General features: G+C 40.8%; 1 long non-coding RNA gene across 1 annotated transcript; it reads left to right on the top strand.

Moving 5' to 3' along the window:
• Positions 1-5162: 5162 nt before the first annotated feature.
• LOC119031619 lies at positions 5163-9810 on the top strand. The gene is made up of 3 exons (XR_005078656.1): positions 5163-5444; positions 8153-8313; positions 9746-9810. It is a non-coding gene; the product is annotated as an uncharacterized LOC119031619 (long non-coding RNA).
• The last annotated feature ends 17537 nt before the right edge of the window (positions 9811-27347 follow it).

Below are 27347 nucleotides of genomic sequence, written 5' to 3'. Positions count from 1 at the left end.
AAGATTCACTTGAAACTAATATTTACTTTGGGGAAAGGAAAATGTGTGTCATTCAACCCGTTAATGACTGCTGAAAAAACCCACAAACGCACACAATTTGTGGTGGAAATTGCCAAAGATAGATAAGATTAACATTCATTTTAAATAACTTGTTTACACTGGATCAATTGGAACTGAACCAAACATGAATACACTCATAACAAAGTGACTGAACAGATCGAGTGCCAGCGGATCCTAAAACTACAAATATCTCTGTCTGTCTGTTGCCCCTTGTTTTTTGTAATTCAAACGGCGGCCAGTTCTCAACATATTGTATCTTTAAATAACTTCTTCTTTTTTTTTTTATCTGAGCGATAATGTAAATTAGAAAAAGTACAAAGTACAGCATTTTTCTTCAAATTGTAGCTGAGTGAAAGTAAAAATGAAAAGTACTCATGTCCAGCAAAAGTACTCAAGTAGATGTGGTTGGTTACATTTCATCACTGCCTCGGAGTCAGATCTGTGATTCTGGTGTATAAAATTAAATACAATTATATTTGACTTAAAACTATGTTGAATTCAGTAAAAACTCACTTTGTGACTCAACATCTTCCTTAATTAAATTAGTGCCAGATTCATTTTACAGAAGGCTTTGTGTTCATACGGGACATGTTTCCTCGGCACCGGTGAGCCAAACTGGTAATTTTTTCTTCAAACAAAATATTCCATGGCTGCCCTCGTGAACTCCATTATAAAGCCCTCTCGTCCTCCCTCTGGGCCACCCTGTGATGATTCCAAGCCGCTTTTCTTTTTTTATCCAAATGCCATTAAAAAAAGGGCAGTTGTGGGAGCATCTAGGCGGATGATACAGGCCGGCCTGGGAGGGATTTTTAAAAAGGCCCCACTTCCCTTCCTCCTATTCTCTCTCCATCTCTGTCTCCCTTTCATCCTCGGGGATTTAGTTCATCCAAACCAGCGCTGGCACTGAATACACAAAACACAACACAGCTCACAGGGTAAATAGTTACTGAGGCAGCAATAAGGAATAACACAGATCTGCTCAGTCTGTTAAATTATATAGAAAAGCAGCATTCGATGCATGGCTCTTAAATCTGGGATGGGGTGAAGAGGAGGAGGAAACAGATAAAGGAGAACAGCAGGGGGTAGAAGACGAAAAGGTGAGATATAAAAAGGGAGGAGGTTGTGTTCAAAATACACTGAGAGCAGGAGGAGAGAGGAAGAGGAGGGGAAAGAGCCGACAGTCGGTTTATTTAGTGCTACTGCTGGAGCGTGAAATGCAAAACAAATTCCTCCACATGCAGACGGTAAAGTATTATGTTAAAGAAGAAGACGGGAGGTTGAGCAGATCATTCCTGTGAGATCTCCTGGCCTCTGTACTCCACCTCCTCCACCCAAACACACCCACCATCTCCACAAATAAAGAACAGGATTTTCTTCTCGTGTTCTGCTCAGCAGCCTTATCAGCTGGCACCAGCAGAAATCTCTCAATGTGGATACAGAGCTTTTATTTATGTAACACTTTATAAAACATTAAGAATCTAAATCCAGTGAAGACACGATGTGAATGAAGATAAATCAAGACGAGAGAGATTAAGTGGAAGGATTTCATTTTGAACTGTGTGCTTTAGGGAGATGTTAAAGTTGGCCTGATTTATGTCGTTATGATTACGCTGAGAGTTACTCTGAAGCTGTGAACGTGTTGGACTGCCCTCAGGTTTGTCTGGCAGGCTGCACCGGGCCTGAGGAGCTCAGACACTTGGGTCTCTCCACACCTTTGCTACGTCAGTACTTGCTCAGGGCACAGTTATCTACCTCGACCTCTAGAGGGAGCAGTTGTCTGACGTCGCACAACAATGGCGGCACCCATTGGGAAGGGGAGGATTTATTAATAGAGTTGGACTATGTTTATGACCTGAATTTCCAGCCTGTTTCATGGCAACAAAACTGGCTGGAAACAGGCTGTATTTGACCAGAAAGGGTTGTGTAGGAGACCAAGGGTAGATATTCCACTTCAGAGTTGAGAGGAATAATGAACAGTGGTGACCAATCCAGATGATTTCAAGGAGACCTCGGGACATTTAGAGCGGGTTTTGTGGCGGCCGAAACAGGGAGCTACTTCAAGCAAAAAACACTGTTTTACTCAACAAACCAAGCATTTTTTTGTGCTTAGACCTAATCTTTTGTGACAAGAGAAAAAAATACAGCTTTCTTTAAAGCCAGCTTTTGCAAAATGATCTACTATTGGCTAGCCAGCGCCACCAGCAGCACACTCACAGACACTCCACAGACAGGTGTGTGTGGCGCAGGTTGATTGGAACAAACCACTGTGATACATATGGAAGAGGGGGAACCAATCTTTACAAACTTAAAAACATCTTTTTTTTTTTTTTTACATACACTTTTTCATGTTTTTTTTCATGTTTTCTCTGATAAAGGTTATTGAGGAGGACAAAACTTTCTTTTTTCCCAGAAAGGGTTAGCACACCTTGATTTCTGCCTATGGAAGTGACAAACCGTTGCCAATATGCTGGATCTGGATGACTGCAGTGACTTACCTCTCACTGCCAGCCCTGCCAGTGTTGATGCATTTCCCTTTATTTCCAGGTTTAACCAAACCTAGAATGTGTGCAGACAGACAGGTTCATAGAGAGACAGACAGGTAGCCTCTTCAAGCTTTGGAGACCACTGGATGAGTTTATTAGAGCCTGCTGCAGCCACAAGTATTGGATTTCTTTGTTTTATTTGTCAGAACATTTAATTTATTGATGATTGTTGGGAGATTTTCTTTTTTTTTTAACAAATACACCAAAAGAAGGTTCTAGAATAACTTACTCCTCCTCACTTTAACTGTCTTGTATTTTTAATTAGAAGCCTGTGTTAAAGGTGGCAGAAAAAAAGGGAGTCATATTTAATATTGTCTGTATTCAGAACAGACACACTATGAGCCTTTTTATTAAATGAGAAGGACGCCATGTCAGACTGTCTGGTTCACCCCCCTTCACACGTCCCTGCAGGCATGTGGTCTGTAAATAAAAAAAAAAAAAAAAAAAGAAGTTTTAGAGCTCTGCTTTGGATAATCAAATCCCTTTTGTTTATTCATTTTCCAAATATAATTTCCAGCTAAAAGAGGCGTATATCCATGAAATATGCATGATCCCTCAGAAAGTAGGAAGAGAGAAAGAAAACAAACACAAAGACATTGTGTGGTAGAGAAACACAAGCACAAGTGCACCCTTCAGATTCTGCTGGTAACCTTGGAAATGAGAAATGAGGAAAAAGGATGTTAATGAGCCGAGTGAAGTATCTAAATTTACCAGACTTTTCTCTTTTCTTGTCCTTTCTTGAACCACCTGCATCTAAATATTCCTCCCTCATTTGCTTTATATTTTCTTAAAAGATGAGATGTTAGTCTTTCTTTTAAAGCTCACAAATTTTACGCTGTGTTTCAGGAGCCCTCTTGGGTAAAATAATGGACTTCTATGAACTGGATGCTATTTGTGAGCTCGCACATCACCACAAGCTGACAAAAAAATATTACTATATCAAAATCAGCAGTAGAATCATACTGGTTCATTTTTTTTTTTATTTCTCTCTGCTGATCATGTTCAGTGTGATGCTGCGGTACCACCCTCTGCTGTTCAGTTTTCATGAGCTATTAAACAGTTCACTGACTACCTTTGACGCCAAATTAAACAGCGAGATACTTCAACTGAGAGAGAGAGAGAGGATGGGAGGCAGTGGCGTCCCCAGGTAGGGGCCACAGCACCCCTGATGCAATTGTGATCTGTATCCTGATGAACCTTTCTTCAGTCAGTGGCCTATAAAAATGCTGGAGTGTATCAGAGTCGTACAGACAGAATTGGGAGACGTGGCGCTCGCTGCTGCTGCTGTGAGGCTCACTTTACCGTGAAACCGAAGAGACATTCACAGGAGGAGGGTACAACTGCGGAGACTCATCACAATGTGCTCACAAATGGTAAAAAGCATGCAGACGTGGGTTCTGAACATAGATCACAGAGAATGCTTAAACTGAACATACCATCAGAGCAGAACTAAAGCCGTTCCTGCACATCAAATGTGTTCCCACTTAGAATATTGACGTTTAGGAACCATAGTTCATCGCTGCGTTTAAAGATGAAAACAAGACGGGGAAAAAGCACACTAGTGATGTTTTTACACTTACACTTTTTCAGCAGGAGAGAAGCAAAGTATGTGCCTCCCCCAGCACACATGTGTCTCTCTCTTAAAAGCTTTAATTATGAAGGAGCACTGTACAAGTACTGTTGCGGTTTTGGGTTTCAGTTTCCTGCTTTATTTTGTAGGTTTTAGCCTCTAGTGTCATGTTTTGTGTTACACTTCCTGTCTTTGTCTTTTTTCTCACCTCATTTCCTCTTCACCTGTGTTTTCTTTGTTAGTCTCAATGTAATCAAGTCAGTGTTTCTCCTCACCGCTGCATTTTCATTTCTGTTCCTCAGACCTGTTTTGAGCCTGTTATCTCCCTGGTTTTAGCCCACTGGTTTATTTAGTTTTCTCTCTCGCCTTTTGTTCTTGTGGATTCCAATTTTGTTTTACCCAAGCCTGCCTTCAGTTTTTCAACCCACCTGTCTTTCTGTCTGCATTAAGGTCTCAGCTTTTACTAATCTATGATACGATCCTGTCTCTCCTCAACAAGAAAGTTTGCCATGTTCTCGAAAATCCTGCTTCCAACAGCCCAGCCTTCAGTCACCATGTGGGATGGATACCAAGTTTGCATCAAGGCACCACAAAATCTGCATGGATTACAGGAAGAGCAACTGGAAACTCCTCTAGCCTGTCCAGCTTCAGGAAATCTGTGACATGACTGGCAGATTTTTGAATATATTTGCTGGTTGTCCTGATTCAGTCCATGACATCTGGATGCAAAGAAATGTGGGATATTTACCTGTATATTGCACTGTGCCAATCACCCTCATTACCCAATACTGGGAGCCATGGAGGTGCAGAGTGAAGATCTATGTCCCCAGAGGCAGATACATTAAAGAGAGGGCCTTCAGCATGATGAAAGGATGGTGGGGGATCCTCTTCAAAGCCCTGGAAGCTTAATGTCATCACAGCGAGTGCAGTGCTCAACATCTGCACCACTGCTGGATGAAGACATCCAGTGCCACCACCACCTCCTGTGCAAGGGGATGAACATGGAGGTCAGGATTACAGGGACGGACTCGGAGTGACAGTGTCAGCCCCAAATAAGGATCTGTATTCCACACACCGACTGCTCTTTGTACTGTGTTGCTCTGGATATTCCAACAGCGCTCCAACTTAAGAATGACCAGTCAGCTCCAGAGTTCGCTGGTGTACAAACTTATTATTTACGGTAGCACCCTACGTTGCACACTTGTGGAGAGGTTCTCCTCAAAGGCATTGCAGCTTGTTGTATACATATAAGGTCACGGAGGCATTCAGAGGTAAGTTCTTGCCATGCTGCATACTTGCATTCACCAACCACTGTACACCTTGCCGTTGCTGTCTAAAATGGACGTGCTTGTCACTGCTCTGTTTTGGAAGATTACAAAAGTTGTCAGACTTGCTCCTGCAAATCCAACATCAGAAAGATGAGGGGGGGGAGGTGGATTCCAACAATCTGACAAGCACTTCTTCAGGATTACCCACACCTTCATAATGCATCTGCAGAAATAGTAGCTCTGCTTCCATTCAAATATGAGCCTTCTTATTCATCCGGTTAAAGTAAATCTCTGGAGGCAGAAACACAACACACATCCGATTGCCGAAAGTGAAGGGGGAGAGTGATGTGTTTGTGACAGCAGGGTGTTAACACTGTCACATCATTCCTGACTGGGCAGCGCTGATTCACCCTCTGACATTCAGTGATGGAATAAAATGGTCGAGCAGAGAGGGAGTGTGTGTGTGTGTGTGTGTGTGTGTGTGTGTGTGTGTGTGTGTGTGTGTGTGTGTGTCTCAGGCAGACAGGCAGGCCTGAGAGGGAGATAATTACCGTCTATAGATTTCCTTCAGACTCCTCAGAGAGACAGACGCAGACTAAAAGAAAGAGACGGGCATAAATTGAAATAGATAAAAGAATTAAAAATGAGGGAAGTGAGGAAGAAGAATAAGTGATCAGGGCAGGGAGAGAGACATCAGTGCTAAGCGCCGAGGTGGTAAGTTTCATTACCCGTTATTAAAAGAGCCACATATTATCCAGGTCAGGGCAGCAGAGAGCCCTACACAGCCAGGCTGAGAGTCCTCTGGGTGCTTTTAAATTTAAATGGGCTGCTTGCAGGTGGCAGGAGATGGAGGGAAAGAGGAATCAAAGGCGATGAGGGCGAAGACGTACAAGAGTCAGATTACTAATGTCAGGAAACGAGGGAGAAGAGTGACGGCTGAGGTCAGGCGAGAACAGATGATTGACAGCTGCTAATGCTGTTTGTTTGAGAGGCAGCAGGGAAACTCGGGATGCCTGCTGGAGACCCAGCTTGTTTAAAGTTTGTCAAGATGTTATCACTAAAATGGGACGATAATTGGCTACAAAAATAAGACTCGTTTATATTGAAGTATGAGATCTGTGATGCAGGATTGTACCAGCATAGCTTTCCGTTTACGTGAGATGAGCTCAGGGAACTCATCGATAAAGTGAGATGGTGGATACAAATGACTGAAATGAGGAGCTCAGACAGTTGTGTGTGGGTCCTCCTGGCTCTCTCTCTGCCAGGACACGGTCCTCTATTTCTCGGGCGGATCGTGATCCTCCTCCAGTTCAACATCTCTCTGTTATAATTAATAACAGACCATCTAAAAGTGTCTATCACTGTCACTCTGCTCATAACACTAACAATGTGACTCAGATCTCCATCAGAAACTCACTCACAGCCAATCCCTTCACTCCGGCTATGTTTATGCTGTCAAACAAATCTGTTATTCTTAACAATCTTATTCTGTTTCATAACCTGGATTTTTTGCTAATAACTGAGGTCTTAAACCTGCTCCCCACTAACAGAGCTCTGTCCTCCTGATTACAAGACCTTTAATCTCCCTAGGCCCACAGGTCGTGGTGGGGGTATTGCAGTTGTTTCTATACAGTTTTATTTGCAATCAGATTACTTGGCGTACTTTTAACAGCTTTGAATTACTTTCTTTTGAAATTGTCTGCACAATCACAGTGTGTTGCCTGGTTGTCTATCATCCACCCAGACCTAAGTATGCCTTTTTTATGCGAACTCTCTGACTTATAAACTTAAGTGGTGCTCAAAAATGATCGAGTTATTATGGCTGGTGATTTAAATGTGCACACTGATAACCGCTCAAACTCTCTTGCAACTACCTTTTCAAATATCACCAACTCTTTTAACCTTGTTCAACATGTGTGCAGCTCTACACATGTCCATGGTCACACTCTCGACCTTGTTTTTTCCTTCTCCCTGCCTTTGAACTCTCTTTCCATGTTTGATTTTGCCTCTGAGCACAAGTGCATTATTTTTGACACCATGCTCCAGTCTTCTGCTCAACCTCAGAAGCACACAATACACTCTCGCTTCCTCAATGCCCACTCTGCAGCAACTCTCTCATCCTGATTTTCTGACTCCTACACTCCTCCGTCTAACTCCTCTAATGCGAATGATCTTGTGACCTGGTTTAATAATCATTGTGCCTCTGCATTAGACATCATGGCTCCCTACACGACCAGATCACTCTCCTCAGACAACTCCCGCCCCTGGTTTAACGACAACATTCGCCTTCTGAAAAGGGAAGCGAGAAGAGTGGAGCATAGCTGAAAGAAATATAAACTCATGGTCCATCTCCTCCGTCTGAAAGAATTGCTCTCCATCCTCAAGCAAAACATAAAAGAGGCAAGATTTACTTACTTTTCAGAACTAAATTACCAACAACAAACACGACCCTAGGTTCCTGTTCAACACTACTGACTGGCTTGTAAACCCTGCCTGTCCCACTGTATCTGCCTCCTCCCCATTAGATTGTGAAAGTTGGCTGTCTTCCTTTCTCAACAAAATTAACATCATTTCACTCCAGTTTTAATAATCCAACTGATTGCTCTGACTCACCAGTCCACTGTCCTACTCTCCTGTCTGACTTCTCCCCAACTCTCTGGGCAATCTCATTGACACTATATCCCATTTGCACCTGTCCTCCTGCTCCTTAGATGAAAATTCCTTCAAGAGGTCCTCCCCACCCTGGGCCCAAGCCTACTCTCCAAAAAACCCGCCCTTGATCCAACCCAACCAAAAAAACTGCAGATCCATCTCAAAACTACCATTCATCTCCAAAATTCTTAAAAAAATCGTTTTGCAGCAGCTACTCGAGGTAATTGAGGGACACAATATTTTCAACAAATTCCAATCTGTCTTTCGCCATCTTCAGAACATGCTTGATTCTCTCAGCAGGCGGCTGCGTGCCAGCAGAAGGTAAACCTGCAGTTGAGTAGGTGTGCATGCCTACAGTAGCTAGTTAACTCAGTGTAACGACATGACAGAGAGGACAGCATTACCTTGTGGAAATATTCCCATCGTTAGAATTTTGGGGGGCGACTTTTTGGGAAGTTGTGCCTGGAGGATCAGTGCTTGTCAAACTTTGATTACATGTTTAACCATTTAAAAAGAGAGTACCTTGGAGTCAGTTTTGTTGTGATTTTTAAATATGTATTTCTGGTTAGAAAGGAAAAAAAAAATGTAATCATCATGTAAACATAGAGCTAAATGTCAACAGGTTTTTGGATTATCCAAAATATTGCAGTGCAACCTCCTCTAAAAGGTGGTTAAGCAGAAGGTCAGAGGTTGTGTTCCTTTATCTGAGCCTTGTAATCAGTAGGAAATAGTGTCTGTTTTGGAATACAGACAACAACCATAATATGTTGTACGTGTAAACATACTCGGTGTTGCAGCCAAAGTAATAAGCAAATAAAGAAAGTGAAGAAATACCTTGTCGTTAATGGCAACAAGTTACATTTGGATGTTAAATGTTATTTAGGATATCTTCATCTATTAAAATAAAATAAATTCAGATTATTCAGCCTCTTTATAACACAATATTAATCCTGCATCTTGAAAAGCACTGATAGCTCTGTTAGTTAGGAGACAGGTTTGAATATAAGTGCATACAGTCTCTATAATTGCATTTTTGTTGCAACCATATATTCCCATCCAGGCTGCAGTGGAGTGACATTTAGGGGGACAAGGGAACTCAATTCTGGTGACACGTGTCTTGGCGCATTGACAGCACTGCTGCTGTCCAAGATTCAGTAGTGTGTAGCCATCTGCTCACGCTGCAAAGTGACCTGAACCCAGTGGATGTTGGAAGATAACCAACGCAGCACACGGATACGACTGATGAGCTTTTAGAGGCAGAAAACACAGATTCTCAGTGAGAATCTGCAAAACGTTCCCCGCCCTGTCGTTTAATAGTTGTTGCTTTTATTAAACGTTAAGGAGCGAAAGCTTTGCCTGCATTGTCTAGGATTCTGAAACACATTTGCAGAATGAGCAGAACAAATTGAAAAAAAAAACTTTTAAAAGAGGCCATAAGCCATAAAAGCCCCACACACTCACAGCATAAATGTTGCTCCATTAGAGAGAAATTATCTTTCTTTTTTCTGTGGAAAATAGCAACTTTTAATGACTCATTTCAGGCAGAATTTAAGATATTTAGTTTAAAAAAAAAGCAGATTGCCTTGAATAGAAACAAGAAACTGAATAAATGTGCATTGCAGCCGATAAGCTGTGTTTATTTATGACCACAGAGCTGCAATCAGAGCATTGATTCACGCTGCTGCTGCTGGAGAGCAAACCGAGGAACAGGAGGAAGGTAAATTACAAGATACCGTGTGTGCGGGGGGTCTCATTTGGATATATTGGGAGTAACAACAGTCTGGTGAAGATATTCTGCGTAGAGTTTTAGTATTAGGAGCTTGGGGTTGTTTTTGAATCAGAAGAGCATTTTTTTATATATTTAATTCACATGGAGGCTGTTTTCACATCTTAAACTATAATATCCTAACTGTTTATAAGGGTGTTTGAGACAAAAATGTTCATGAGTTTGTCAAAATTTGATAGCAGCCATTTTGTTTTCTTTGTTCACTACTGCAAGACACAAAATGAGGAATTTAACGCACAGAGTGGGACCTGAGAGGTGACTGAAGGTGGTCAACATGGAAAATATGAAAGGTTAGCTGAAGCCAGAAACAAATATAAAGCTCTAAATGTGCCCTGCTCAGGATTCAACGAATGGAAAGATACACCAACTAAAAACTGGAAGAACAAAGCTTGTAGTGACTGCTAGAGATAAATGCAAGAAAAGACTGGACTGGTGTCAGTTGTCAACCCAGAAACCAGCTCAAACATACAGCAGAGGGTTTTATATTAGCTAACAGCGCCTGTTGGTAATGATGCCTAACGACCTGATCCGCCCACCAGCTGCAGACACTTAACAAAGACTGAACTTTTCAAACAAAGCCACACTTTTAATAGAGAATTTTCAACACCACAACTTTGCAGTTTGTCATTAAAATAAACAAGTATCAGACTGTGAAAATACTTAATTAGAAAGTGGCTGAAACAGATGATTAGAAATCAGGGAGGTTGAAAACTGATATTTAGGGTCGATATTCATTAGGTGCAAAAATAAAAATATTCATGTCAAAAATTCAAACTGACCTGAGTTTTTCCACTTTCTGCTCATTTATACTCACCACACATTTATTGGAAACGTTTCTGTTACAATGCAGATTTGGATTATTCAGTGTTTATAAGCTATTGTATTTTCAGACGTTGTGAGAGAGGATGCTGCATCAGAGCCAAGGTAGCACATTTTTAAAATTCATTCATTCATTCTCTGCAATCTGACAGAAAAAGCAATGATACCGATAATCAGAAAATGACTGATAACTGCAGCTGTCAATATGAGCAGATTTATTGTGATTCTCACTTTTTTAATACTTATTCTGTGCCGAGCTGGAGGCCATGTTGGGCGAGATGATAGAAGTGATGGTAGTTCACCGAGGTTTTCACAAAACTAAATGGTATTTTTTCCATCTGTACAACAAACTGCAACTTTCTTGACTTGCAAAATGATCCTTTAAATTTACAAACATCGTGTATGCAGTTCGTGGCACAGTTCACAAATGTATTTGTCTTTAGCCATTCACTACAGTACAAACTCGAAACAAATGCTATTTTTGGTCAAAAAAACAATGCTGTCATGTTTTCTCAGTACAGTCTTTCAAGGCTTCTACACAGGAGACGTTTTAGCAGCGTTTTCAAATCTGTGTCGTGTGTCTGACAGAGCGTTGAAGCTTCTGTCTTAATTGATCCAGCTGTCTACATTTGAACACGTCATTGCATTGATGGTGTGTTGAATTCAGTGTGTCGGACACACACAGCGAGCGCCTCCTCTGTAGACACGATGTTAGCATCACAAAACAGAAGCTTTTATTTCTTCCACTTAGTCATTCTGTACACTGAGTGAGTCGGTGCTGTGGATTGTAGGATCACAGCACAATGGAGAAATAATTATCTCAATGGGAGGAGGCAATTAGAGAAACACTTTAAATACAAATGACACCACTGGCTGCACGGAAGGAATTATTAATAAGCCCGCCGCCTGAATACAGACAATATCTAACACAAATCATGGCACACGTCCAAGAAGGACTGGACGTGGAGTGTTTTATTTGTCCTCCCTGTTTCAGCCCAGAGATTAAAATACGTCCTCCAGATAGCAAGTCAGCGCTAACGGCAGCAGCTCTCTGAAAGAGGCAGAGAGAGACCACTCCACCACAAAACATGAGCGTCTGTGGAGTCTGGAAAAAATGGCGATGATATCTGGAAGGTAAACCAGCGACAGACAGTCGTCAGCAAGGAGACACAGGGTTTTCACGGGTGGGCACGACTGTTTACATGGTCATAATGGGACGTGGGTTTTTTTGGTCAAGTAACATTATCACATTTGAGTTTGGACAGCAAGACCTTGTATAATCCTGTTAATTTACAACAATTCATCACATAACAAATAATCAAAGTATGAAGAGTCAGCTGCTCCGAGAAGAACAGCAGAAATATGAAATCTGGAAATGTTTTAAAACTATCTAGTAGATCTAGTAGATCGAAGGATTATTTTAGGTTGTTTGGTTGTTGGTTTGGTGTGGCACCTTCTCTGACAATTCTTCAAACAGAGGTGGGACATGGCACGCCCGGGTCCTTCTGATCCTTTCCTAACTCACTGCAGAACTCATGTTAATAGACTTCGGTCCTTTTTGGTGCTATTTGAGATGTTTTGCCATCTTTTGTTTGTTCTAATTAAGTAGGATTCGTCTACCTGGTTTGAGTATTGATGAAAAAAAATCACATTTCAACTAGTTACCTGCAGTGTTGTCTTTATATTAGATAAATCATAGCCAAACAACATCATGATAACTATTATTATTGTGAAATCTATAATGTCAAAACCATCCTTGTGTCCTTGTGACATTTGTCTCTTTGTTGGTAATGAATGACACTATATGAGAGTAGGGAGGTGGAGAGAGTCTGTAATCAAAAGTGGACAAAAAGAAGAAATGCATCAGTGAATTTTGAAAAGGCAACTGGGTGAATTGATGCACAAAAGATCCACAAGGCCAGACATCAGTGCTGCATTACTATCTGTGAAAGATGTTATGCTCAACAATAGCACCTGCAGGTTTTACTTGTTTACTTATTTTCATTTAAACCCCTATTTATACACTACTTTAGAGGGTGGTAAAGGGAAGAACAATATTTCAGACCCCTAACTCCTCCTCACACTGGCCAAGATACCTGCTAACACCTGGCATTTGTATTTTAATGTGAAAGGGTTCAATCCACATTTACTCGAGGGTGGACACGTTCATTTTTGCCCTTTTTCAGGTGTGATGGTATGACATGTCTTGAAGTTTCAGCCACTGGTTCTTTATACTTTTCAATCCATTACTGAAAAAAACTAAAACAAATGCCAACTCATCTCCTGGCAATGGTAAAGGAGTCAACTGCCCAATTTTTAGGTGGGTTTAAGTGTTTGCTGCATAAACTTTGGCTGCCAGGGCCCGGCCCAGTATAAACCCTGATCTTGCTCCAGTATAAGTCATAACGGCACAAAATAAAAATGTAACTGGCCAACATGATACTGCACAACTCTGACTGGGGAAAACTGGGGGCCCTGCTGGTCACCATTAATCTGACTTTTGCGACCTGGCGACAGACGTAAAGAATAATTATGCTAATAGTTTAACTGGTTTATGCAGATCAAATAAACATTGAGATTTAACTGATTCACTTTCATAAAGTTTCACACTTACCTGTCTCCTCGCTCATCGTGGTTCTCATGTGCGTATACTATGGCGTTGATGTTAAACTTTTAAGATTAGAAAAGAGTGAGAAAGGACGATCAAGCTCTATTGACATAAAGGACAAAGAAGGAGAGAGAGAGCTCCTTGTTCAGAGGTTTTTCACACAGCAGCAGAGAACAAACAGCACGGGGAATTTAAACTCCCAGAAAAGCTGTCGCGATCACTCAACGCTAATAACCAGGAAATGAAACTGGACACCACATTAACCCTGCACTGCACTGGAACGTTCAGCTGCTCTCCGTCAAATTACCACATTAGGCCTTAATGGTCACGGAAACTGAAACCGTCCAACTACAGGAGGTCGAGTCAATATCACACACACCTCCGCCACATCAGCTCATTGATAAGTGGACGACTTTATGAACCGTGATCAGCTTCTCCTCATCAGAAACACGGCCATTAAAGTTGACGATGGAAGCAGCTTCCTATGACCCATATCTACGTCTCTTGTTTGGCTGCGACCTCTAGTGGCCGGAGTAATTATCACGGCAGCAAAGGCAGAAATCAGGCGTTTAGCGAATGAGCCCCAGGAAGTTCCCCATGGACCCCGAAAGCCCTTTTCAGTGACCAGCATATGATGTAATCAAGTTAATATCCGCTGCATTTTCATTGTCATTGTCATTGGAGTGTTCAGACCAAATTTATAAGGTTTTCTCCTTGAAACAAAGGAGTTCATTGGTCAAAAGTATATTTCTTCAGGTGGAAATCTGCTGACATCGAGGTCCGTCTGAATATTTTTTTCACAAATGTCCAGCGATGTTGATGAACACATAAAATCTTCAGTCGTTATGTTTTGTCCTCCATGTGACTTCATATCCGACAGGGAGCGTTGGAGCTGATCGTCATGCCTTCCTGATGCTGTTGAATTGCTCTGATTGGGTTTATTTCATCATTTCTCCTTATTTGTTGTGCTTCCACTGTCGTTAAATCAATCCAGAGACTGCACAGGGTGTTTTTTATTTTGAAAATTAACTGGATGCTCAGTGGCGACTTCCTGTCAGGCTCTGATGAAATAATCCAGCAGGTGGTTAGGTTAGCTTAGCACAAAAATGGTGTAATCTGTACTAAACTGAATTCATTTTTTCTTTTTTTAAAATGGTAACAGTGATCCATGATGTGTTTAGTACGTGTAAATGTTAGTAATAATTAATTGCTACATACAGAAAAGGCTGGTAGTGACTTTGAGCGCTTTAAAAAAACGGATTATGCTGCAAATTTATCAGGACGAGATGGAGGCATGGTTCAAAATCACTGCCGTCATGCTCTGTCATGTTGTTATCAACACTGAACACGACATTATTCCACAATTCACACATTAAAAACATATAAAACTATCACAATATCAAATCTGTAAGAACTCACAAGTAGAGAGACGCCTGCCAACACAAGACCTGCCAATTATTATTCCGTTCTTCTGTGACAGATTGGCTTGTGCCATTTTAATTCCTTGTGACATTGTAAGAATGTCAGCAGGGATTAAAAATAAAGACGACGGCATGAAAGACATAAGTGGGTGTTTTTGTAAACAGAGGCTGTGTGCCAGCAGGCTGCTGCCCAGATTGAAGACAAGCATGGAGGAACACGCCATCAGTCAGGTTTCTGAAGTGACGTTTGTAAAGCTGCTGGTTTCATCTCGGATCATTACAATTTGGACACGATTCCTCACAAGGGGGGGAAATAAATCATGAATCTATAACACATGCCAAATGTTGCACATAAAACCCTCGTCCTGTGACTGACAGACTGACAGATGAACTCTTGCCACCCGGCCCAGCAACTTCCCCAAATTTGATCCCAACAGAGTCAGAGCTGCAGATTGTGGGAGGAAACGAACTCCAACAGAGTCTGAATTTCTCCTTTTTTTTCCCACCCGAGGTGCTTTATCCCCACCTCGCCGCCCCTCCACTGATGAAATGCAATATTTGGCTTTTATAAATGACTGACTGAGCTTCTTATTGTAACTGACTTTCACACTTTTCTCACTAAACCTCCAGAAACGTAATCTAATTTTCCCTTCTACAGAGCTGTACACACACACACACACACACACACACACACACACACACACACACACACACACACACACACACACACACACACACACACACACACACACACACACACTCGCAGGCTTCTTTGGACTTTTTATTTTTCCAGGAGCTCAGCTGAGAACAAAAAATCATGAGCCTGTCAGAAGTGTCCTCTGTCGAGTATTTTTGGACCAAATTGGTATAATTTAGCACATCCATTCTTCAGCCAGAGAGCAGATACTCCACAGATCATGTGCCTGAAAATGACTTTGATTTGCCAGCTGAAAGGAGAGTCTGAACCTCCACTCATGTCACTACTGCTTTAATGTTGCCGAACAACCTCTTTCATCACAAGTTTTCCCTTCACTCCATTGTTCTCAGTCATATCTACACGAGGATACTCGGTGCTGTCATAACACCTGCTCCACTGACACCAGGCAATTCTTCCCATTCCCTCAGTCTGACGCTCAGGAGGACGCACATTCTCCTTCGTCCCCGACAGACAATTTTTGAGTTGAGACGCCGCCCGAACAAGGCTAAGTTATTACCTACCTTGCTTTCTATTGTGTCATCGGCAGAGACAGAAAGGAACACTTCATACAAGGCGACTTATTTACCGAAATGAGAGTTCCTACTTCTGTCAGGCTACACAAATACTGGAACATATAGTTTTTTTGATACACGTTTGCCACGATTCTTAAACCATGGTTTGTGAACCGCTGGAGGAAGAACACAAGCTCCCTCTAGTGGTACACTGAGGAATCCTGGAAACATACTCTGAAAATGAAATAATATTAGAAAATTAAAATACTAAAATATTTTGACTGTATTATATTTTGTATTTTGGTTATATACATGATATGAAACAAAGGTTATGTAACACAAATTCCTCACAATAATTTACCAAAAAAGGAACTTTTGTAAAATCCATAGAATAACCCAGAATATCTGCAACACCAGAGAAAGAGAGAATATAAATAAATTAGACTCTCTGTGTTGTGATCCTTCATTATCTTCTACAGTCATTTTACATTTTAAGACTTGTTTTAAAATCAGTATTTCCAATGGTTTTAAATACACAGTATGTAGAGATTCTGAGGTGATTTTGTATTTTTTATTTTAGTATTTCAAATAAAAATGCTTGAACTAATGTCATTCAGTTTGTCTTTCATGCAGCAGTCACCACTACGTAACCACGTTCATGCACACCAAGCTTACATGCATCATTCATCATTCAATTATGAACTTACAACAGACTCTGATGGAAACATAGTACGCAGAGATAAAATCGAACATTCAACAACGACTACAAATGTGGCTCAAGCAGAAACTAACAGCGAGACGCTGATGCTTTTCAAACAACTTGAATTTGTAAATTTCAAGTGATTTACCGGGAAAACTAACATTGAAATGGCGCTTAAAATAAATGTCATGTGTTGTTTTTCTCTCATATATTGGTGTGAGCACTGCGGAGGGTTCACTCCTGTGTGTACACTTGAAAAGAGCATAATAAGATTTGTGTCATACACCTGGAGCACCTGGAATTGGAGAGTTGGAAATTTCAACAAAAAATTCTGACTTCTGACCTTGAATGCAGCAGAACATTAGGAGAATATTTTGAGCAGGTCTGTTCTAAGTGAAGTTGACAATGCAAAACCTTAAGAAATATGACTTGATGTCACTCATAATGGAGTCTTCTGGAGAGACAAATATATTCTGAAGTAGCGCACGATGTAAAGTTTGAGAAACATGGCTGCGGTAGCAAACAAGATGGTGATGATGCTTTTATCAGCATCTTCACATCAAAAGTTTGACATCCAGGAAACAGAGTCCCTCAACTATGACTGCTTTTGGAGCATCAACCATGTAAACACATAATCCACCTCTTCATGCAGAGTCCTGCGCCCACTGCTCTCAATCCAAAACCTGCGCTTCCTTTTCACAGTGCAGATAAATGCATCTTTGTCAAAAGTTATTTGTGTTTCAGAGATAAAGACGGGGAAAGGAAATGTAGTAAAGGCCGTTCAAACTATAGCTACTGTAGATCCTCAGGATTCTCATCCAGTCGCTCGTCAACTTCCTCCTCACAGAAGCCCCACATCTGCCTCCAGACCTGTGCAGCTAGTCCACACTGCTCCCATCCATCTGGTGGTCAACCTTCCCAAGTTTTCCCACAATGCTCCTCATTTATCCACACTGGCTCCCTGTTGGAGCTTCAAAAGTTCAAGACTCTGGTTCGACAAAATACTCCCATCAGTAGTGGTGGGAAAACACAAACATTAACTGACATTTTCTATTGTCCGCTCAGAGAAAGTCCAGTAAAAAATGAAGCTGTGGTTGGATGGAAACCTGCTTTAGTCTTAATAATTGTTCATACACGTTGTGCATTCAGAATGAGTTAGATTTGATGCTTAATCATTCAATTAATTCGACTCCAATTTCCTGCATGTTTACCCTCAAGCTTACAGAAAGTTTCAAATTAAAAAGTGAGTTCATTATCACCCAATACTGATTTATTATCCTACAGAGGTGCCAGAGGAGCAAAATAAGCGCAAAGATTGACATTGTTGAGTCACTGACTTTGGCCGGCCCCCGGCTTACTGCCGAGCACGAACCCTGAGCCATTATTCCTTCTCTTTTACATAAATGTCAGCCAGGCAGAATGAGATTCTCTCAGACCGGAGGATGAACTCTTAACCCTCCTGTTTATCTGAATATCAACAAGACAGAGGGCGCAGAGAAGGAGAGAAGGGAGGCGAGGTCTCTGAGAAAATGATTCCCCCGACAACTCTGACGAAACTTCAGAAAGACTTTTGAATGACTTTCACTGTCGGTTTGGTCAGTTTAGGATTCAGCACTGAGGTTTTATAGCCGACGATTGCACTGACAGAAATATCAGATGAAACTCTGTCTTCTTAACACAAGGATTAACATGTCACATCATTGATTTTTGGGGTTCCCTGGATGATGTTAAGATGTTACAACGCTCACTGCGAAGGTCTCTGCCAAGATTACTCTGTCCAGTTTCTGTTGTAATAGTTTCATGTTGAGTGTCAGAGGCTTCATCAGCAGCGGAAGTGACTTTTATGTCTGACAGCAGGTTCAAACTGTTCTGAAGGCAGCTGAGCTGAAAGTCTCACGTGGACAAAGCAGGTTCTGTTCTGGTGTTGCATAACCCTGCGTAACTATGCAGAAACAAACTCCATCAGCTGTCTCATGTTACTTATGTGGACACCTGAACATTACACAGACATGTACCTGTTGCTATAACGATCTCGACCTTTCTGTTTTTAGGCTTTTCACTGGAGATGCACTGATCAAATGTGACAAAAAATTTCTTTGAATAGAAAAGTAGAGAAAATTAGCCAACTAGTGTAAAATCACATGATGCTGTGGACTGGTTTTCCTTGCGTCCTCCCCATTAAAAAAGATAAAGACAAAGTCAGATTCTTAAATCGAAACAACAGAGAAGCTGCTGATGGCTCATTTTCCGCCCTGAGATTGCGACAGACAGAGTTATAAAGCGAGCTGCTACTCGATCAACGTAAATCTCCACCACGTTCAGAGGCTGCCGGGTTCATCCATAATGCATTCAGGAAGATGCCGAACAGATTGAATTGTCACAACGAGAGAGGAATGAGCTTCTCTCTCTCTCTCGGAGCGTCCACAGCAGGACTGGACAGAGCAGAGAAACGAGGGGAAAAGATGCTAATACGTGTCAGGATCACGTTTGGGGAACAGCCTCAAGTCCCTGCGTCAGCAAATATTCAGCCTGGTTAAGCTCGCCGGGGAGGATTCATCAGTGCTGTTGTGTTGCTGTCGCTGAACTTTGACCTCTCTGTGGATGAGGGACGAGTGAGAAAAGAATCAGCTGCATGCATATTTGTTTTTTATTGTGTTTATTAGATTTAAGAACTTAATATCAACAGAATGCCTTTCACTCCTCAAATCGCTTGACTTCTCACCTAATATGCTCTTCCTCTCTCTAAATCCTCCTCTATCCCTTTAACAACTAAAAAGTAATTTGCTTGGCACTTATTCTCGAAGGCTTAGGATTTAATTTATCTGTTGCTTTGGACAAAAGTTTCTTCCCACTGAATAAATCATCTGTTTTAAATCGTTATGCACCTCTGTACGACCTTACAGAGCAACAATATATTGACACACACTGAAAAATATGATGCACAGTATGTTAGGATGATTCTGGTCTTTGTTTTAGACACAATGCGTTAAATCTGACTAGACTTAGCCCAGCAGATAAACAAATAAAGAATTGATCATTTCCCTAACTTAATATTCTTACTGGCATGAGGAGAGTCTGTGTGTTTAGGTCTTTGACTGAATAATCAATTGAAAGAACCCACTGGGTGAATGCACTGTCAGGATGATAAAAACAGTTTTAACTGGCTCACAAAAAGTTGATGTGAAAGTTGAAAAGACATGGATATTTCTTGCAGGGCATAGAGATACAGTAAATAAATAAATAAATTTAAAAAAAGAGAAAAACAAAATGTGCAAAATGCTGATGAAGGTTTTCACTCATCCAGGTGATGGTAATCAGGTATCAGGTTCTTGTAGACGTTTCACCTCTCATCCTTCTTCAGTTCCTGTATATTTCCCCTGAACCAAACTGTGACTGCTAGACAGCGTAAATAACATCTCAAAAGTCATATCGTCATTTTATGCAAACTAATTGTCAGCACGCTTTATTTTGAAAGTCTAATAGGATCTCATAATGTAACACTGCTGTTTTTCATCCCTCTCACTCTGTCACTACTTAACTACTTAAATTTTAAACTACATAATGCACTACATATCCCAGGGATATTATTCATATTAATAAAACATATAATTGCATCTAGTACATCCTTCAAATATGCACTCTGCAACTATCCTGTGTCATTTCCTGTTTGCTTCCAGTGCAGTTTAAGCTAATACACACATCTAATATCTACCACATGGGTGCACTTACCCTGTTTTTCTATATTTCCTGTTGGCACTAGTATTTTCAATGGGCATTTCCATTATCTTGTGTTTCTATTTTGTTCTCTTGTCCTGTTTTTAATGTCTCGATCTGTCACTCAACCACTGCTGTGACAGGTGAATTGCCCTAGTGAGGGATCAATAATTTCTTATGTTTTAGCTTCACGTGCAAAACTGATGCTAGATTAATGGCTCTGACTAAACTGCTGCATTTGACAAGTTGGGAGTGAGAACATGTTGCACAGATTATTAAAAAAAACATACATAAATAGAAAAATTTATCATATATTGATCATGTGTTTCAGTTCCAGAAGCGATGTAACTTGAACAGTGAGCCAAGGGAAGTTTGAAGCCTGAGGAACAGAAGGTGGAGAAACATTTCCTTTCACTATGTTGAGAAACAAATTTATGACCAAAGTCCCTGCATGCTTCTTCTCCTCTGGCTCTAATATGATGTTTCCTGTAAACATCTAATTAGATATTAACCTCCCACATAAAAGATATTTAACCTCGTGTAATTGGGGGAGTTGGGTATTGTGAAGCCGTAAACACTAACTGACCCTGAAGACCTTCTTTTTATGCTGTCAGTTTCTGGTTTTAGTCGAAATGCAGATGTACTGCTTGTAGCCAATTTCTTTTTTTGGACCCACCAATCAATGTTCCTGCAGGTCAAAGTTCATGCTGGACACAATGAGTATTTATTCAGTGTGTTGTTCAGTGCTTTAGGACCTGAAATTAGCTTTTTACACGAAGAGAATATCTAATGACAGCGAGGTCAGAGGTCAAGTCCATTAAAATTTTAGCCACATAAAACTGGTCGTCTTTCCTCCATAAAGGGCACATTCGGTCTGACATTTTTGTATCTCCTCACTCAGTCCATGCTGATAGTTTGGATTATAAAACCCCTCGAGGCTGATTTGTGATATTGAGCTGTGTAAATAAAATTGACTTGACCGGTTTCAGTGACAAGAAAACGACCCGATAACTCAAATATCAGTGGCACTTATGTCCAAGAGAGGTGTTATAAAGGTGTGGTGCAAATAATTTGACTCACTTTATATGGCCCACAGCTGCCATCACCTAACATTATCAATTTACATATGTGTATGCACCATCTGTCTGCAGAGTTGCCCTTTCCAAATGCCACGAAAGGTCAGAAAGCAATAAGTCAAAGTGCCGGCGTGCCTGGCGAGAGCGTCGGATTCTTGCACACTTTCTTATGCATCATCTGTGCGTTCGGCTCAAAACAGTAAACATAACACAGGAATTGATCTGGGATTAGTCATTAAGTCATTCTGTGGTTTTCTTGTCACTCTTTGATTTAAGAGCACGGACCTGTGAGGCAACTTCGCGCCTCGACATTTTAATGTACAGCACTTTGAGCTATAAAGGGGTCGGCGGCGTTCAGACACATATTGATGCTCTCTGTTTGCTTTTTTATATATTTGAATCGATACTGGGCCGGTGTTTCTCTATGAGTGATGAAGCCGGCGGTCAGGTCATGATCGCTTCCTGTTGAGGAACTACAACTCAAACTGAAGGCCTGGCTGCTGGAGGGAAAGTAAAAGTTACTCCTGTGGAACCTGAAACTCTGTGTACGCTGTATTTCCTATGAATCCTTTCAGATTTAATATGTTTGGGTACAGTTCTCACAAATTGGAGTATTTTTTCTTCATACATCATAACTGTAGGTTGAATCGGTGAGCAGCAGCACAGAAAACATGTTTGCTTGTCCTGTTTCCTGAGACATTGTTTGGTTGTATCCATTGTGTGACATCAGAACTGTCTTCTACTACAGATGCTATGACAGATTAAATCCTGCTTGTGATGCACATATTCAATACAATAAACTTTATAACTATAGTCAGAAACAACAAATAAACATGAGGTTATGGTTAAACAGAGGTTTTCAGAAGAAATCAGAACATGTTATATTATTACAAGATGAAAGGTCAGTAAAAGAGTTCAGAGAAGGACTTTCTGTACCTGTATTACTTATTTCCTCCTATGAGGTCGTGTTTTCAGGTACAGGTCAGGTACTGATTACTACAAACTTGGATGTAGGACGGTCTCCGTCCGGAACAGACCCCTTAAACTTAAAGAGACAGATCCAGGAATCTTTTTTTTTACTTTCATTAACATTGTACAGCATGATGGAGTGTTTTTCAGACTTTTTTGTTGATTTCTCAGGGAATTAAGGAGGCTGACATCTTTGAGTGAGAACGACTTGATGCTGATGAAAGGGGCTGTGGGGGCCTTGGTGGAGGTATGCACTCTACTAAGTGCCATTCTAGTGTCTAAAGGCATAACTGGAGGTGGCCTGTAGACGACAAGCGATTATGGAGAGGAGGTTGCTCTATCAAAGTTGGCTAAAAATATCAGATTGCACATAAGAAATATTTGTAGCACCGCCATTAGAGTAAAAATGCCACATTACTACAAAGTATGTCCATCTAATAGCTGGCTGGTATCTGAGAGAGTATAATTTGATTGGAAGATACACACCAGATACAGCATACAAATATGTTTTATCTGATACTGGATTATTGACTGAATTAAAGGCAGAGGTATGCTCTCTATTGAGTGCCATTCTAGCTTATAATTATACGTGCGAATGTTTTTTTTCATAGGGAACTAAATGCTTCATACGTGTACTGCACAGACACGTACAGACGAGGTCTGGATGGTAGATATTTATACTGGAGAACAGGGTTTGCATCCTGAGTATGAGTAAGAAATGTTTTTTTGAGTGTCATTCCCCAGTCATCAGACACTGACGCTTTGAAATGACCTGACCTACAATACCGAAGCGCCAAAAGTGGAATAAAGCCTTTTGTGGCTCCAGAAGGAGCTGTCGAAAATATGTCAATGGTTCATGTGTTTGTGATAATTGTTGTTTTCTTATTGTTTCATGAAGCAAACAGCTCCACATTGTGTCTCCTCAACACTGAACGTCACCTGTCAGATCAAGCAGACCTGCGCTCACAGGTAGATCAGCCATCAGACTGCGTTGCTGTCTCTCCATGGAGAGCGTGTCATGGTGTCGAGACAGCTTATCAGACCCCCACCCAGAAATGGTTTCCACACAGAGCGGACCTGTTTGTCCTTTCACATTCCACAGTGTCAGAAAAAGAGACAGTGGTGGAAATTTCCCATTCCCCTCCGTGACAGGCACGATAATTGGCTTTCAGTCACATCCAGTCTGCTCGAGAAGCAGGTGCTTTTTTCAGGGTTGTAGTTTTCATAAAGTGCTGTGTCACATCTGCTGAGGAGGAGTCAAAAATCATCATGTGTGGAAGACAATGTGACCAGAAGGACTATAAATAACTTTTACGCATATAGCACCTTTTAAAACAGTCACAACCTGCTTTACAGTTATTTAATCTGATTTAATGAATCATAAAATAGACTATGAAAAACCATTAATGAAGCCCTGCTGGAGGATCTGAAGCAGAGATCGGGCTCACATCTATCTATCTATCTATCTATCTATCTATCTATCTATCTATCTATCTATCACGTCATGCCTCTTCTGGTGGAATGCAAATTATTTTGGAGAAACTTTATATGGTAGTGAATGAGGAGAGACAAATAATTTAATGATCCAGCTTGAATTGTGTCATAAATAACACATGATGTTTGTCAATTTAAAATGTCATTTTCCAGGTCAATAAAGTCAAAGAAAAAAGACATTTGCGCATGTGAAAAACGCAAATCACTGTAAAAGTTATTCTACAATTGTCTTATCTTTTTTACGTGTTGAATTTTAAGCTCACATGTGAAAATAAGTGAAGAAAATGTGTGATGTTTCCATGTGTGGAAATTTAATCTTTCCTTGACTGCATTCAAAGTGTCACAGACGACATTTAGCATTTATTAATGATTATTACAAAGTGTTAGCATCCTGTGTTAAAGTGGATCAGTGTATATATCTTCACTAAGAATGAGTTTTCAGACAGTGGTGTGTTAAAAAAAAAAGCATTTTTAAAAGGTTGTTTGGAGTACTTGACAACTTGCGCTGTATTCTGAGTGTATCAATACATATTCAGAATTATTCTGCAGGCTCCTGTAATGAGACTGAAAATATACTTTTTAATGCAACTGGCCAAGGCCTCTCATGTAGTCTGTGAACACCAAGCAAGGCAGAGTACTAATGTTTTGCTTCCAGCTGCACTAATACCTTGATAGTTGTTGGCCTTTCTAACATTTTGTCAACATATTGTATAAATTGTCTCCTTTCATTACAAAAATAAGTCTAGGTGCAAAATAACTACTTTGAAAGTATCAAACTCAATCCAAGGTGAGCTGCGTACAGCCTGTACTCTGATACTGTGGCTTCAAACGATCCGTCAGGACTTCTGTGAGGTTGTGACATCACAATGATGAAGAACTGTGAGAACCGACCAATCAGAGCAGACTGGGCTTCTCAGGAGTGCAGGCGTTAAAGAGACAGGAGCGTTCAGACAGAGGGTGAACAGAGGTGCTGCAGCAGTGGACGTTATGAGAATTTTTGTTTTCCTATTTTTAAGCTTAAATAATGTTAACATTTTATTTCTTCATTGTTCTTACTTTATCTCTTCTGTTGGTGAGGCTGCTCATTCGAACCGTGATCACCTCCTCTCCAGATACATTCCCGCGGATCTTCCTGTGCTCAGAACACTCTCTGATCTGCTCTCTTGTCACCTCCTGTGTTTTATTTTTTACGACTTTAATCATCTCTGTGACTGATGGCGCTAAAACACATTTTTACTAAATGTTAATCTCATAATCATTTCATCTGACAACACACAAGCTGCGGTAGCTTTTAGCCTGCTGTGATTTATTCATGGCTGAAGTAATACTGCTCTTCAGTGTGGCCCATTTCCTTCGGTCTCATGGGATGTCATATAACGCTCAGCTTGTCACACCAGCTCAGAGAGAGAGAGGTGCAGGGACAACTTTGAATACACTGAGAGACCACTTTACATGTTATTGGCTCTTAGAGGCATTTCCCTGATGATATAAACCTCTAAATTGCGAAGTGAAAAACCTGTTAATGTTTCTGTGCTCCATCATCTGCCACTTTTAAAGTCAATCAGTCAGCACACAATCAGTATTCTCGTCCACTCGTGAGCCATACGTGGCTGAGGAGAGACACCAGGCTGTTACGCTTCCTGTCAGAGATATCCATTAAAGAGTCTTTATTGGACCCGGGTCCATTACCAACAGAAAACGTAATCCAATTGTCTTTCCTCCTTTAATATTTTTTTATAGGATCCTCTCTCTCTCTCTCGCCGTTTCTTCCTCTCTTCAGTATTACATCATTGTCCTCGCTCAGCTATTAGGGGAGCATGATGAGGCAGGGAGTTTGCACATGAGAGCAAATACCACATTAGACAAAATGACAACAAACAAAAGAGCATCATTAGTAAACCTGCATAAAACAGACGCCTTCACATTTAAGTGGGCTTTTAAAGCGCTCTCTCTCTCTCTCTGGATTTGCTGACTCGCTGCTTCCCAAATTAACTCTCACAACTCAGAATGTGGCCATCTAGACTGCTGAAGCAGGTTTCTGGTTCCTGGCACATGACGTTGGAACCTGCTGCGGTGATTTGTTCACATTCAACCACATGAGCAGCAGATGTTGGATGATGAAGCAGTTCATCCCAAAAGAGCTGGATGGGGTTGTTCTTCAACACCACACAGCGGTAAACATTTCTTTATGGATCTGGTGTTGTGCCCAGGGGTAAAGTCACGTTGAAATGGGAAAGGGCCTTCCAAATATGTTGAAACAATCTTGGAAGCACATCGAGGGAGCAGACGCACAAAGAACTAATGGTGACAAAGACGACAGCTGATGGCCAACTAGCTCATAAGATCTGTGCCTGTGTGAGAGGAAGCACCTCTCCATACCACCAGGTGGAGGTCAATATTCAAAAAGTAAAACCTGAAGACACATGACTGCTGATATAGTAACTACTGGGATAAACAAGCATAGTTTTCATACCAGTCTTACTCATATAGCCACTTCTGATCGAGAATATGCCTGAAATAATGTTGCAAAGGACACTGGTGAACAAGCAAAGTCAAAAAAATAAAGACAGGCTCAATCGGAATGATTTCTGCTGCAGATTCAACATGCTAAGTCAGCTAAAAAAGCACCTGACAAGGGCTGACTCGTGCCAACACAGCAGGATGCATCGCAACATCGAGAGCTACAGGTGCTGACCGACGGCCCTGATGTTGGCCGACCCATCGGGTCTAAAAATAACACCGACTATGATTCATTCCTGCCTGACAATTCTGCTATGTTTAGATGCTGATTATTTAATTATTCAATATCCATCACATTGTGCATTCAACATTTACTTCAAAATAATAAGATGAAGCAGAAACTTGACTATTTCCAGTTTAAACCTCTACTCTGATCTACTTTTAATTTTTTACTGTTACACATTTTCAACAGTTATCAGATTTTGATATGATTATAAATCACAAAGATTAGACTTTCCACCTTTATTGCCAAGGTAGCAATAACATAAACATGTAGCATAATCTGGTGAATTACTGACAAAAACCCATTTTTACTCCCAGATTTACTGTATAAAAATCACATAATGTAGTCACAGAGCCCTTTCGGCTGCAAATTAAGTATTTTTTCTTTTGTATGTTTTAATAGTGGGGCCCTTAATAACATCTTTTTGCTACTTTTACTTAAAAAAATCTACTTCTTCCCCTAGAGGTGTCAATTTGGCATGATTTAATCAACTGCTACCTGGATCCTGACCACCTCTGAGAGACTACGTCTTTAAACTTATATCAGCTGTTTTATTTTGAAGATTCTTACAATTTAAAAAGGGGCACTCAACCGATTTCACTTACAAATGGCAGGTAATATAATTATTGTGTAAAGTGCCACTCAACCTAAAGAACCAGTTGTATCAGCTCTTGTCTATGAAAATAACCCTCATGGAATTGTTAGTCGCTGTGTT

This window comes from Acanthopagrus latus, chromosome 13 (assembly GCF_904848185.1).
Source record: "Acanthopagrus latus isolate v.2019 chromosome 13, fAcaLat1.1, whole genome shotgun sequence".
NCBI lineage: Eukaryota > Metazoa > Chordata > Actinopteri > Spariformes > Sparidae > Acanthopagrus > Acanthopagrus latus.
Note: the sequence above shows the minus strand (reverse complement) of the source record. Positions and strands in the feature narration are given on the sequence as shown.